Raw genomic sequence first — 14,908 nt, 5'->3', positions numbered from 1 at the left:
TGGTTTGTTTGTTGTATTGTTTTGCTTGTTTATTTTCATTCAGACTAAGCAAGTGGTGGTGCCTGCTGAACATCTGAGAGCTTTCTTGCTTTACTTATGGTATAAAAAGTGGCACTTTGTCGTGAGGTCTTTTAGGATATAGTGCATTTTATAAACAATTATTAAAGATTATGCAGCTTATGAATACATGAATTTTGCTTCAATTAAAAATAAAGAATCAAATATAGCAAAAAAGCACAAAGAATATGGGAGTTTTTGTACCCTTAACAGCAGGTTCATCTTCATAGTGTCCAAAACAAAAAATCATGATTGTGCCATTTTCACAGTTTGTGGAGATGCAGATGAAAAGAGATTGGCTCCTAAAACTGAGACATGTACAAAGTAATCCTAAACACTGCAAATGAAATGTACCTGCAGAGCCTGGGAGCCTGCCCAGTCCATGTCTTTATTCATCACATCGCACTGCTCCTCTAAGCCATCCCACCTGCCTATTCTCACTCAATTAAAAAGAAAACAGGCCCGACCGACGAAGTGCAAGAAGCTCAGCGTTCAGTGCTGGCGCTTCTGTTGCCATGGAGATAATCTTACTCTAAATCTCTTATGTTTTTAAAGGAGATATATTAATAAGCATATTAGCCGCGGTAGTGTGCTCTTTCCTGCTGAAAATCCAATACAGTTTCTTCATTATAATTACTCTTTCCTATTTCAGATTAAGGAATCAAACTGCTGCATTTCAGCAGTAACCCCTTACTGCAAATTAAATTCCCCAGAAAAAAGACCCTCACTTTCAACAAACATTACCTTCCATTTGCTGGTCTCTCCCACCTTAACCCTTTGTAACAAGATGACACAACATGGATATAGGTGAGTGAATGCCAGAACGTTTATGACTGGGACTACTGCTGAGAGGTTTCTAAGCATGCAATGTAGGAACAAGCTGGAATTATGTTCCTGTCAGATATTGTTCAGACAACATATCATACCTGGCTTTTATATTCTAGTTAAAGTAATGGTTTTCCATACCCTTAAGTTGCTATTTTTGACACTGTGTGAACACTCTTACACCCTGATTTGTTATTTTTTGTTTACTTTATAAAATTTGTATCCTGCTTCCCCAGAATTTGATGGAATGCCTGAGGCAGTTTGCAAATGTGCATCTAATTGTAAAATACAATTGGTGATAAACAAAATAACATTAAAAAGTACTTATCTGATGCTTTAGGTGATAGAACATGAAGTCTTAATATATTTATTTTGCGTGTTTGCCTTTTATGTGATGCACTTTGTTTTATTTTTAGTTCTGATATGATGTATTATGGCATCTGTTCATTGTTCTGTAGAATTGTATAATGCTTTCATTTTCAATAAAACTTTGAAAAAAAAAGGTAGAAAAATGAAAAGTACATAACCAAATAAGTTTTCATACTGCTTACATAATAATCTGCATTAGCTACCCACCTATCTCAAACACCCACAGAGACCAATGCTCAACCAATTATTTTTGCTAAGTAAAAACAAATTATTCCCTTAGTGAAGAAGGCCTATTGTCTCTTATTCATGCAAATCTTTGGTATTGGAGTTTCATCCTTCTTTCAAAAGAGAATGCTTTATCATCTAAAGGGTTATCAAATCATTTTTTCTAGAACTAACACCCCTTCCTGCACCTGGACCTGAGCCCCTTGTCTCTTTTACTTCCTTTGCCCTATAATAATGTCTCTCTAGCACCAGCAACAAGGAGAGAGAAATATTAACATCAGGATTTAAGTGCATGCAGGATGTTTGAGCCTAGCACACAAGCTCATAGTCCCCTCCTCCCATAGGGCTTTCTGTTTGCAAAGAAAACACTGCTAAGGGGTGAAGGAGCCACTGCAATGCTCTCCTAGCTTTTGGCACTAGGGAGAGATGACCAGAAGAGGGAGAAAGTAAAGTTGGGGACCTAAGAGGGAAAGGAGTTTTGGTACTTACTAAAGAGGCCAATAGTCTTCCCTAGCTGTTTTATTTCTTAGCTAAGCTTACCTCTTTAGGGCAAGATTCAGGGTGGAACTCTGCAGTGATCAGAAGTCCCATCCACAATGAAAGCAGAGGGTGTCTTCTGCAAAAGGCACAGAAAATACGGTTGCTAAAGTCCAGTGACAAGGCACTGCTATTAGTAAGGCAGCAATCAAGAAAATAGGAACACTTCCTCTTTCCTAGTCTGCCCTTACAAGTGATCCCTGAACCAATCTGCTTCCTGCAAGGCACGGTTCCTCAATTTTAGTAACCAGCTCATGTTTTTTCGAATCTTAGGGCCTCCTGGATTACTATATTGCTGAGTGGCTAATTTGCTTCACTGGTTTGCTCCTGATTCATTCCTTCCCATCAACCGAACCTGATATAGGTTTAAAGCTCAATGTGAGCATTAATTAGCGATGCATGAATATATTGGGCTTGCATGCGCCAAGCAGATTTTAAAAGCCACCCAGATATATGCATAATAGGGATGTGAAACGTTTTTGAACGATTAAAATTATCGTCAGATAATTTTAAAATCTTCTAAATCGTTAAGAGTGCACGATACAATACAAATGCCCCCGATTTATCATCAGGGGCATTTGTATTGTATCGTTAAATAGGGCACGGGAATTATTTGGGGGAGGGCGGGAAAACCAGCACACCAAAAAAACTCCTAAACCCACCCCGACCCTTTAAAACCAATTCCTTACCCTCCCCCACCCTCCCAAACCCCCCCAAAATGTTAAGTTACCTGGTGGTCCAGTGGGGGGGTCCAGGCGCGATCTCCCACTCTCGGGCCATCGGCGCCATTTTGGCTGCCACTAATTAAAAATGGTGCCGATGGCCCAATAAAAAAAAAAACCCACCCGGCCCTTTAAATTGACCCCCCTTAGCCTCCCCCACCCTCCCGACCCTTCTTTTTTAGGGAGGCCCGCGCCGCTAAAAAAAAAAACCCCTATAGGGGCTGATGAGTAAAGATGGCCATTGCCATCTTTAAAGATGGCGCCGGCCATCCAGTGCTCCTACCATGTGACAAGGGCAAAGGGGCATCGGCGCCATTTTTTTTTTTTAGAACAGCTGATGCCTGGGAACAGGAAATCTTTCCCCGAGGCCCCCCTGGATCTCTCCTCTCACCCCGAGGCCCCCCTGGATCTCTCCCTGAGGCCCCCCTGGACCACCAGGTAATTTTAAAAGGTTTTTGGGGGGTCGGGAGGGGGGGTCGATTTAAAGGAAACAATTCCAATTCACATATCTTAACGATTCACATATCTTAACGATTCCAATTCACATATCTTAACGATCAGATTTCCCCCCCCCCCAGCCGAATCTGATCGTTAAGACGATCTGGCACACGATTCACATCTCTAATGCATAAATGCCGCAGCGTGCACATATGGAAATTTTTCATAAAGTGGCAGGATGCGGGTGGGGCATGGGCATTTCAGGGCGTGAAGCTGAGATGTGCACGTAAATATTTACCTGACCCAGCACTTGCCAATGCCCTCTGCCATGTATCTTTACTAGGGATGTGAATCGTTTTTCAACGATTAAAATTATCGTCCGATAATGTTAATATCGTCTTAAATCATTATAGAACACAATACAATAGAAATTCTAACGATTTATCGTTAAAAATCGTTAAATCGTGTTAGTGCGCACTAAGTTAGTGCGCACTAACAGAAAATGATACAAATTGACACTTTCCAGGTCAGTGAAGGTCAGTTAGGAATGAATATGTATTCCTATTGGCTGGCTGCCCTCTTATCTATTGATGTTACCAAGATTCCCACTGAGGTGATGGTTGGGGGGATGGGAAATGGAACTGGAAACTCACGAACACCAACAGAAAATGAAACAAAGTGTTGACACTTCCCAGGTCAGTAAAGGTCACTTAGGAATGAATATGTATTCCTATTGGCTGGCTGTGCTCTTATCTATTGATGTTACCAAGGTTCCCACTGAGGTAATGGTTGGGGGGATGTGAAATGGAAACAGTTGGAAGCTTGACAAAGAAAGTAATGTGATGATCATCACTCATGTGACTAGAACTTGTTTGTTTATTATTTTTGATAGCAGGCACGTGAAATGCTAGTGCATGTTGAATTTGCCAATCACATTTTAGAAAGGTGGTCCTGGCTGGAACTACACAGTTCAAATATATGTGGTAATTGATTGTTGGTAAGTGTATTTTTTAAGTAGCCACACTGGCCACCAGTATGTTTACTTTTCCTCCTACTTAACTCACTAGCTCAGCTTTATAAGAAGGGCTTCTCTGCTTGTGGGTTGCTTTTGTTTGGTGTGAGGAGAGCAGAAACATCAGATCTTTATTCAATCTACTACAGTCATCTATTAAATTAACCTACTCAATTTTTTTTAAATTATTTATTATATCACTGAATTAATAATTAATTATGATTAGGTGGTGGTGAATGTCTGACTAGGCTACTAGCCTAGTGTAACTGGTGAGGCTAGTGGCATTTTAGCAGAATTATAATTTATTTTTATTAGTACTGCAGCATTAATATATTCAAGCCTAGGTAGGCAGGCAGTGCACCACTCCAGCAGTCACATCTTTGCTTCCTGTGCATTGCATTATGTGTGCACAGGTCTCCTTTACTGCACACACTGACTCCAGCTGTGGAAAAGGCAGGTCTCCTTTACTGCACACACTGACTCCAGCTGTGGAAAAGGCAGGTCTCCTTTACTGCACACATTGATTCCAGCTTGGGGAAAAGGCAGGTCACCTTTTCTGCACACACTGACTCCAGCTTGGGGACAAGGCAGGTCTCCTTTACTGCACACACTGTCTCCAGCTGTGGAAAAAGCAGGTCTCCTTTACTGCACACATTGATTCCAGCTTGGGGACAAGGTAGATCTCCTTTACTGCACACACTGACTCCAGCTTGGGGACAAGGCAGGTCTCCTTTACTGCACACACTGACTCCAGCTGTGGAAAAGGCAGGTCTCCTTTACTGCACACACTGACTCCAGCTGTGGAAAAGGCAGGTCTCCTTCACAGCACACATTGATTCCAGCTTGGGGACAAGGTAGATCTCCTTTACTGCACACACTGACTCCAGCTAGGACACTGTGTGCAAGAAGATCACAACACCCCTGGTATCAGGGTTAGGGCACTGTGTGCAGGAAGATCACAACACTCCTGGTATTAATAGGGATAGGGCACTGTGTGCAGGAAGATCACAACACTCCTGGTATTAATAGGGATAGGGCACTGTGTGCAGGAAGATCACAACACTCCTGGTATTAATAGGGATAGGGCACTGTGTGCAGGAAGATCACAACACCCCTGGTATCAGGGTTAGGGCACTGTGTGCAGGAAGATCACAACACTCCTGGTATTAATAGGGATAGGGCACTGTGTACATGAAGATCACAACACCCCTGGTGCCAGGGTTAGGGCACTGTGTGCAGGAAGATCACAACACCCCTGGTATCAGGGTTAGGGCACAAGTTCTAGTCACATTGACTGATCACATTACTTGTTTTGTCAAGCTACCAACTGTTTCCATTTCCCATCCCCCATATACTGTCAGTGGGAACCTTGGTAACATGAATAAATAAGAGAGCAGCCAATAGGAATACATATTCATTCCTAAACTGACCTTAACTGACCTGAAAAGTGTCAAATTGTATCATTTTCAGTTAGTGCGCACTAATCGGAAAAAACGATTTTTAACGATTTTTTAACTAAAAAATCGTGCCAAACACGATTTTCTTCTCCTGCCAGACGATTTCAATCGTTAAGACGATAGGGCACACGATTCACATCCCTAATCTTTACTTCTGCTATGGATGCCATGTAGGTTATAAAATAAATAGGCAGATCAGAAGAATTTTAAGGATCAGAGATAAATGGGGGGGAGTAAAGGCTATTAAACCGGGGGGGGGGGGGGGGTGTTGGAAGACCTATCTCTTTAACTAGGCAAACTGCAGACAAACTGGTAAAACTGGAAATGGCATCAGCATGCACCCCTTTTCAAATCCCCCAATGTATGTGTTAGAAGCAGCATTTGCGCGCACTTGCACACACCCACTTAAAATGTGGCGCACGTGTGAAGCCAGGCAATTTTATGCACACAAAATAGCCGCATCTCTGGGCACAGGCTGACGAATGCGTGCACATGTGCGCCCACACAACAGTTTTAAAGTTACCATCCCAGTTAATTTAAGAATTTCTAATCCACCTTTCCAGGCTGACTTTAGCGCATCCAAAGCAATGTACTGCATTGTTCAGTCTCATCTGTTCCATCAGTTTTAAATTCCTAACAGCTTCCCTTCAGTCAGAAAATCCTACAGCATTGATGATTTCACTATTAGTTTTTCTGTATTTAAACCATAATAGTATGTAACAGCATGATCCTTCTTGGATGTCTTGATGTCTTGGATGTTTATTTTAAGCTACTGTAATAAAAACAAGCTATCCTTCTGAGTATTCAGAATGTCTATCTTCTGTGGACACACAGCTCCTCATCAGCTTGAAAAGAATATTCTGTGGGTTACATTTTCCCAGCTCAGCTGCTAAAATGTTTCATTATTAATTCATATGATTCTGATGGAATGGAGTCAGCACAGTTCATCACCAAGTCTAGTTATATCCGTTAGGTCAGAGGGAACATGCAGATATAATAAAGATGCAAAACATCTTTTTCTACAATTTTCTGTTATTTCTATAATTTTATTTCTTTTTCCCATTGAATTTATATAACTGTTATAGTTCTCTTTTATTAGAAGCTGTGGATTGGATCATGTTCTATACACAGCTTGGAAGAAGGTCAGACTGGGGAATTGAGACCTCTGGCTATGATGATGTGGCAAGTACAGAAATCCTAGACTTGAAACAAAAAATCATCAAGAGAAATTCTGAAAACATCTAAAATTATGAATCTTGGTAACAAACAATCCACTAGGAAATCAAAGGAAATGCTCACTAATAACTAATAAAAAGAGTCATTAGAGCCAGTAGTACACTGGTGAGCAAAGGAGAGGAATAACTAGTAGGAAAAAGCGGGTGATAATGCCTCATTATAGAGTGTTTGAGACCTTGCCTAGAATATTGTCCAGCTCTGCAGCAGGTACCTCAGAAAGGCGATAGGCTTACAGCCATCCAAAGAAAGGTTACCAAAATGGTGCCAGATATTTTACCAAAAGCCATATGAAACTTAAGAATCCAAATATGTATATCCGAGAAGATAGCAGAGGTATATGACACCTGATAAGTATAAATATACAAGAAGGAAATATTTTTCAAAGGAAAGCATGTTGTGCAATGAAGGCAGAGCATGCAAATAAATCTCATGCATATTCATTGTGGATATCCAGAAAACCAGGCCTGTTTGTGGCTCTCGAGGACCAGACTTGGCCACCTCTGCTCTAGAACAAGTGGTTACAGTAAGAGACTCCAAGTGGTTAGATTCAGGCGCAACATCAAAAAATATTTTTTCATGGAATGTGTGGTGGATGCCCAAAATGTCATCCCACCAGGAACAGACTTCATGAACACCCAGAACAGAAGAAAGTAGTAAAAGGAAAATCAGAGATCAATAAATCTATGATATTGAACTGGGAAAGAAATTACAGACACTTTTCTGCAATTATACCCTACGCTTTGTTAAAAGAGAAAATCAGAGATGGGCAAAGTAAGATGCATTCATATCATTATGTGTGCGTATGTGTATGTGATACATCAGATTATATATATATATAGGCCCAGCACAACCAGATGTGCACTCCGTGCATTTGCACGGGGCGGCACACTTGGGAGAGCGGCAGCAGCAGGGGAGGCTGTGGGACCACTGGTGGAGGTCAATTCATTGGCAGCCAAAAATGAAGAAAGGCTGCAGCAGTTTCCCAATTTAGCTGCACGCGTGTGCACAGCTTTGCGGCTCCCACCCCTCCCCTTCACAGAAAGGATAGTGGGGCTGAAGGAAGAGTAGCCCATGGGGCCATGGTGAAATTCATCCCACCATGATCTGAACTTAAGGGAGAAGGAGACTGGTGGAGCTATTGTGGAGCTCATCCCACCTCGGCCCAAAGTGAAGAGGAAGAGGACGAAGGGGGCTGCGGTGGAACCCATCCCATTGTGGCGTGGAAAAAGGAAGTGTGTGTGTGTGTGTGTATGTGAGAGAACCTGTGTGCATGTGTCTGTGTGTGAGCTTGAGTGTGTGTCTGTGTTAGAACTTGTGTTCATGTGTGTGTGTCTGTGACAGAACTTGAGTGTATATGTGTGAGAGCTTGTGTTCATGTGTATGTGTCTGTGTCTATGTGAGAGCTTTGTGTGTGTCAGAACGTGTGTGCATGTGTATGTTTTTGTGTCTGTGAGAGCTTGAGTGCATGTTTGTGTCAGAGCTTGTGTTCATGTGTATGTGTGTGTGTCTATGTGAGGACCTGTGTGCTTGTGTGTGTGTCTGTTTGAGAGCCTATGTGCAAGTGCCTGTGTGCCTGTGAGAGTCTATGTATCACATATAGGTTCTCAAAGGCATGCTCTCACACATAGGGCTGGATTTTAAAAGCCCTACGCGCGCAAAAATCAGCAAAAATGTGCGTAAGTAGCCACTGTGCGTGCAAAGCGAATTTTGCATAGCGGTATTTGGTCGCGTAAATGTGCCTGCTCGCATAAAGTCGAGCACATAAAAAAGGGGTGTGTTGAAGGTGTGTCGGGGACATGGCCAGAGCGTGTACATGACTTACTCATGCTTGACGTATTTTATTGTTGCGCCCGTCGGTCGCAGACAGCTGCGACCTTTGCTGCTCACCTCATTTTGCCCAGTTGCCTCAATTCTGGCTAAGATGGCCGTCTCTGTCTCTGCACGCCGACCTCCTTGGCATTCCCGGGATGGCGAGGGTGATCCCGGTCGCCATCTTGAATCTGGAGTAACCTAGGGAACGTGCGCGCGCACCTGCCTCCTTCTTGAGCACGTCATGGCGGGAACCTCGGGGGTGTCCCCTCCGCATGACGTCACTGCCTACGTATATTTAAGCTAACCAGACTTTCCTACCTATGAGTTGCAAGGATTCCATTTTACTATTCCTTTCGCTGAGACACCTCACATCGCTGAACCAGCGTTCATGGCTGAGTGTCTCAGGTACCCGCTCCTCGGGGGCCTTGCTGCACTCAGGGCTATCCGCTCCTCGAAGAGCCTCTCCTGCCTGTCTCACCTTCTTCAGCTAAGTGAGTTCTCCTGCATCGGATCTCCACTGCTGCTCCACGAACTTTCTTCTGCATTGTGAGTACAAGACCTACTCTTCGTTACCTCATCTACCCTGCTGTGTGGATCCTCGGGTTACCCCGCTCTGCAGATCACTACCGGATCCACGCTGTCTTGTGCCAATTGCCAACACCTACCTCTGGCTTACCCCAAGCTGCGGACCATTACCAGAGTTACAATGCACAAGCTATATCTGAAGCAAGTACTTTCCTGGTTACCCCGCTCTGCGGACCACTACCGGATTTATGCTGTCTTTTATCAGTTTCTCACATCTGCCTCCGGCCCACCCCGCACGGCAGATCACTACCGGAGCTATCACGCATAAGGTTATCCAGAAGCAAGGATTCCCCGGGTTACCCCGCTCTGCGGACCACTACCAGAGAATCCATTCCGGATCTTCTAACTCCAGGACTGAGTTTACAACCCGCTCCTCGGGTTTCTCTTTTCTGTATAATAAATATTCTCTGACTCCTGTGTCCTTCACTACTGAGACCCCGCCTGTCGTGGAGAGCCCCCACAGGGCTCCTCCATGACCCAAGGGCCCACAAACCAAGTTAAAACATAACAAATTGCTAACTCCATGGACCCGGCTCAGCTCTCAGCCTTACAGGCCATTCGTGGCCTGGCCCAATGGATTTTGGAGCAACAGAGAACTTTGGAGTCGTTGACTACTGCTTTAATCAGCTGAGTACCAGACTGAATGCTTCTCCTACTTCTGATTTGAGTGCATCACCCCCAGTGGTTACCAGGCGTACTACAGTTCCTCTATCTGTCCCTACTCGTTTCTCAGGAGACTCCCTGTTGTGTAGGGGCTTTCTAAACCAGTGCTGTATGCATTTCTCCTTACAACCGCTGTTTTCCCTACAGCCATTACCAAGACAACATATATTCTGTCTTTGTTGGATGGGAAAGCCCTGGCTTGGGCTTCACCATTATGGGAACACAATGATCCAGTCCTGAATGACTTGCCTGGCTTTCTGACTCTCTTTTAGATATAAATCTCAATTTACTTTTAAAAGATCTGACAGTAACCATATTTTCCATTTGCATTAAAACATATAAGCTATTTCACCAGGCCCAGTTTGTAGTAACTTCTTTATCACACCACACAGAAAGCATAGCCTTTTCTCCCAGCAACCACGCCTTTTGAAGAAAAAGGTGTTAACTTTTATCTGCTGCATCCAATGCCTCTTTGTAGTCAAACAGCACTCCTTCAGGGGTGAAAGAAATGGAGCTATGCAATATCTGCTGTAAGCATCTTTTCATTTTTTCCCAAAAATCTTGAACAACAGGACATGACCAGAATTAGTGACCCAAAGTTCTCCTAGTGGATAAGCACTACACACCCACTTTTACTAGTCGAGCTGGGGGCAAATATGTTCTCAATAAAAATGTATATTGTGATTCTCTCAAATTAGCATTTCCCACCAACCCTGGAATCCTCACAAAGGATGAAAATAGATGCTGTCCCATCAATTGAACTGAAAGGTCAGCCTTCCATTTCTCCTAAAGGGAATCTACTGCAACTGTGTCTTGGAGTCCCCGATAATGCCTTCTATTGGCGAGAGATACTCACTCTCCTCTGCACCCCAATTTGAAATAATTCATCCAACTTTTACTTTAAAATCTTCCATAAGGAGGTCACGTGACATGCTGGAGGAGTAGGACGTGCTCCTGCAGAGCACCATCTTCCCTCCCTCCAGAACGCTATTATTTTTATTCTTTTTCCCTGAACTCACATTTGGGACAGAGATCCACTGCCGCACGTTGCAGACCTCAGAGTGTAAAGCTAACAACTTGGAGTGGATGACGGCAAAACCCTCAAGGCGCAGCCCAGATAACCTTAGACAAACTGAGCTTAAAATGGCGCTGGCAGCTAGCACACCTCCATCCCCGGAACAGCGGAATAGGAAAGTGATCGAAATGGTGGAAGCAGTAGTGTTGGCACTGGATGGCAAATTCGACAAGCTTTACCAAAAGTTTAAAGAAATGAGCTGGTTGCTATCAGATTCGACACTCAGGCTGACAGACGCTAAGTCAAGGATATCGACGATGGAGGATAATGTGACACAGCTGGAGGCCCAAGTTGTGGCGCTAAAATCAGATACAGAGAAACAGGCACATAAAATCAGTGATTTGGAGAATAGATCCCTCCCAGAGAGGTAGATCTGGCAGAGATATTGGAAATGTGGTTTCCACGGATCCTAGACCTCCCTACAAAACATGGCGTGCTGTGCGTGGAGCGGGACCATCGCTTGGGTCAGAAGCAAGCAGGTCGGGCCAAGCCAAGACCGATGATAGCAAACTTTTTTAACTCGGCCCATAAAATGGACATACTACTAGCCTATCGAAAAGTGCATTCGTTGGAATAGGAGGGGTCCCCAATATTAATTTTTCAAGATTACTCAGCGTTGATGGCAACACAGCATAAAGCTTTTACCCCAATTTGTGCGAAACTGATACACCTGAAAGTCACATTCATGTTGCAATATCCAGCCCAGTTGAAGGTGGGGACACAATTTGTAAATACTTTAGATTCACAGCAGGAGAATAACTTTTCTTCACTTACAATTTTGGCGGTGGCTTGAGCCTTGAACACTGGTGCATGTTATAGTTTGAGACAGAGTGTTTGGTCCGCGGAGTTTTGCTTATAGATGGGCACTGTTAGAATGTTTTTCTGATTATGGACTTTGCAAAGGGATTTCATTGCTGTTAAGTCTTGCGCCCATGGATATCACCTTGGTGTGAGGGGTCTATGCAGCTTGATCACTTGTGGACCCAGCCAAGAGGATCCTTGATGCCGATACAGTGTGTACATAGACGTACTAAGCTATCACGCTATGTTGGAGGATTGCGGAGACACCTCAATGAAGTATCCCTCTCAAGGCGATAGATAATCGGCTTAAAAGACTGAGATGGTCTAGTAATTGTTATACTGTATGGCTGGACTCTTCCAAATACCTACATTAAAGATGGAGGTTTTTCTTTTTTTTTTCTCTTCTTTCTCTCTTCTATTCTTTTTTCTTTTCTTTCTTTCCCTACTTTCTCCCTGTCTTCCCTTCCTTCTTTGCCTCCTCCTTTTCCTTCCCCTGTGACCATTTACCCTTACATAGAAACATATAAAAACATAGAAGTGACGGCAGAAGAAGACCAAACGGCCCATCCACTCTGCCCAGCAAGCTTTCACACTTTTTTTTTTTCATACTTATCTGTTACTCTTGGCCCTTAGTAACCTTTTGGTTCTATTTCCCTTCCACCCCCGCCATTAATGTAGAGAGCAGTGTTGGAACTGCATCTAAGTGAAATAGCTTAATTAGTTAGGTGTATTAACTGCTGCAATAAGCAAGCTACACCCATGCTTATTTGTTTACCCAGACTATGTAATTCAGTCCTTGATTGTTGTCTGTTATTGATCCACTTTTCTTCATTCCCCCCTGCCATTAAAGTAGAGAGCTATGCTGGATATGCATTGAAAGTGAAGTATCAGTCTTTCTCCCCTGCCATTGAAGCAGAGAGCTATGCTTGATATTAGAGATGTGAATCGGAACCAGAATCGGTTCGGATTCCGGTTCCGATTCATATGTGGGTTTTTTTACATCGGGCCCGATCATGGTTTTGTTTATCGGCTGCGCCCGAGCCGATAAACAAAAAACCCACCTCGACCCTTTAAAACTAATACCTTAGCTTCCCCCACCATCCCGACCCCCCCAAAAACTTTTTACAGGTACCTGGTGGTCCAGTGGTGGTCCCTGGAGTGATCTCCCACTCCCGGGCCATCGGCAGCCACTAATCAAAATGGCGCTGATGGCCCTTTGCCCTTACCATGTGACAGGGTATCCGTGCCTTTGGCCGGACCCTGTCACATGGTAGGAGCACTGGATGGCCCGCGCCATCTTGTGCTCCTACCATGTGACGGGCTGACCAATGGCACCGGTAGCCCCTGTGACATAGTAAGGGCAAAGGCTATCGGCGCCATTTTGAATACTGGCAGCCGACGGTCCGAGTGCAGGAGGTCGCTCCCGGACCCCCGCTGGACCACCAGGGGCTTTTGGCAAGTCTTGGGGCACAGAAGTAGCATTAGCAGGCAGGAAGATGTAGAAGGCAAGAGCTGGCAAGACAAGGCAGATGATATGGCTGGATGTCAGGTACAGGCTGAAGTCTTGACAGGTGGCATACCTTGGAGAACAGGAACAAATGGAGGTCTGGGCTGGCAGTGAATCTCAGTAGTCAGGAATGAAGTAGACGTCTTGGCAGGCAGCGGAACTCGGTAGTCAGGAACAAAGCAGCGGTCTTGGCAGGCAGTGGAACTCATTAGTTAGGAACAAAGCAGAGGTCTTGGCAGGCAACGGAACTCGATAGGAACAAAGCAGAGTCAAGCCGTACAAAGCAAGAATTCATGGACAGGATATCAGGAACGTAAGCAGGAGCCGAGCTAAGCAGAGTGAAGCGGATAACCAAGGCAAGGGCTTGCAGGAAGGCTTCGGCTTAAATAGTCCCGGGTCAGGAGGGAGGGGCGCTAGCTCCTGCCATAGTGATTCCCATAAATGACATCAGAGGTCAAGCGCGCGCGCCTAGGGACGCGGGGCACCCCCGCAGGATTGGACAGGGCACGGGCACGTCTAGGCCGAGAGGGAATGGCAGAAGCCTGATGTAGGCCCTGCACTGAGGTAACACGCATTCGGGAAGGAGTAGCAGCATCGGAGGCCTGGCAGAGGGCCTGCGTGAGAGGAGCACATGGCCGAGAAGGAGCAGCCATGTCGGAGACCTGACAGGAACCCGGTGCGGGGAGATCATGGCGACTGCGGCATCCCACAGCCATGAGAGTACCCGGGCTAGCAAGATCAGGACAGCCGCGGCGGTAGGTGGAGGGAACCGGCTGTGGCCTACAGCAGCTGGTTCCCATAACAGTACTCCCTCCTCTAGGATCCTCCCAGGGGGTCTGGGTTTCTTGGGGTGCTCTTTATGGAATAGTCGAATCAAATTTTTAACCAGAATGTGAGTGGAAGGCTCCCAGGAGTTTTTCACCAGTCTGAAGCCATTAAATCAAATACTCCCACCTCTGGCCTCTTCTTCTCACATCAAGGATCTCTTGGACTAGGTAAATGTTCTCATTCTCTGTAGAAAATTGAGGAGGTTCATGATAGCACCAACAGCTTTAACAAGGAAGCATGGAAAACATTATGAATTTTTAATGAATGTGGCAAGCGGAGATGATAGGTCACTGGTCCTAGTTGCTAAAGTACTGGGAAGGGACCAAAATAGCGGAGTGCCAACCACATGGATGGAACTCTCAGACGAATGAAGTGGGTACTAAGCCAAACATTTCCTCCTGGGCGATATTGTGGCGCTGGTCTCTGGTAGTGGTCAGCAAATTTCATGGCTGAGCGGTTTGCTTCTTGGATCATGTGCTGCACATGAGACCAGAGTCCTTTTAGTTTCTCAGCTGTCATCTGGGCTGCAGGCGAAGGGACCGACAATGGAAGAAGCAAAGGAGGAAGTGGCTGTTTCCCATAAACAATTTGGAATGGGGAGACTCCCGTCGCAGTACAAGGGTGAGAATTGAGTGAGAACTCTGCCCAAGGAAGGAGCTCGTCCCAATCGTCTTGGTGGGCGTTGACATCTGTTCTCAAGAATTGTTTCAGGATGTGGTTGGTCCACTCCGCTTGGCTGTTAGCTTGTGGGTGGTAAGC

At 44.8% G+C, this 14,908-nt stretch overlaps 1 long non-coding RNA gene across 1 annotated transcript in view; it reads left to right on the top strand.

Annotated features, from left to right (window-relative positions):
• LOC115076880 overlaps positions 1-1,106 on the top strand; it is a 50,051-nt gene extending 48,945 nt beyond the window's left edge. Inside the window, exon 3 of the long non-coding RNA XR_003852894.1 lies at positions 710-1,106. This is a non-coding gene — a long non-coding RNA (uncharacterized LOC115076880). The remainder of the gene's footprint in view (positions 1-709) is intronic.
• The last annotated feature ends 13,802 nt before the right edge of the window (positions 1,107-14,908 follow it).

This window comes from Rhinatrema bivittatum, chromosome 15 (assembly GCF_901001135.1).
Source record: "Rhinatrema bivittatum chromosome 15, aRhiBiv1.1, whole genome shotgun sequence".
Lineage (NCBI taxonomy): Eukaryota > Metazoa > Chordata > Amphibia > Gymnophiona > Rhinatrematidae > Rhinatrema > Rhinatrema bivittatum.
The sequence above is the reverse complement of the archived record's forward strand: the minus strand, read 5'-3'. Positions and strand labels throughout refer to the sequence as shown.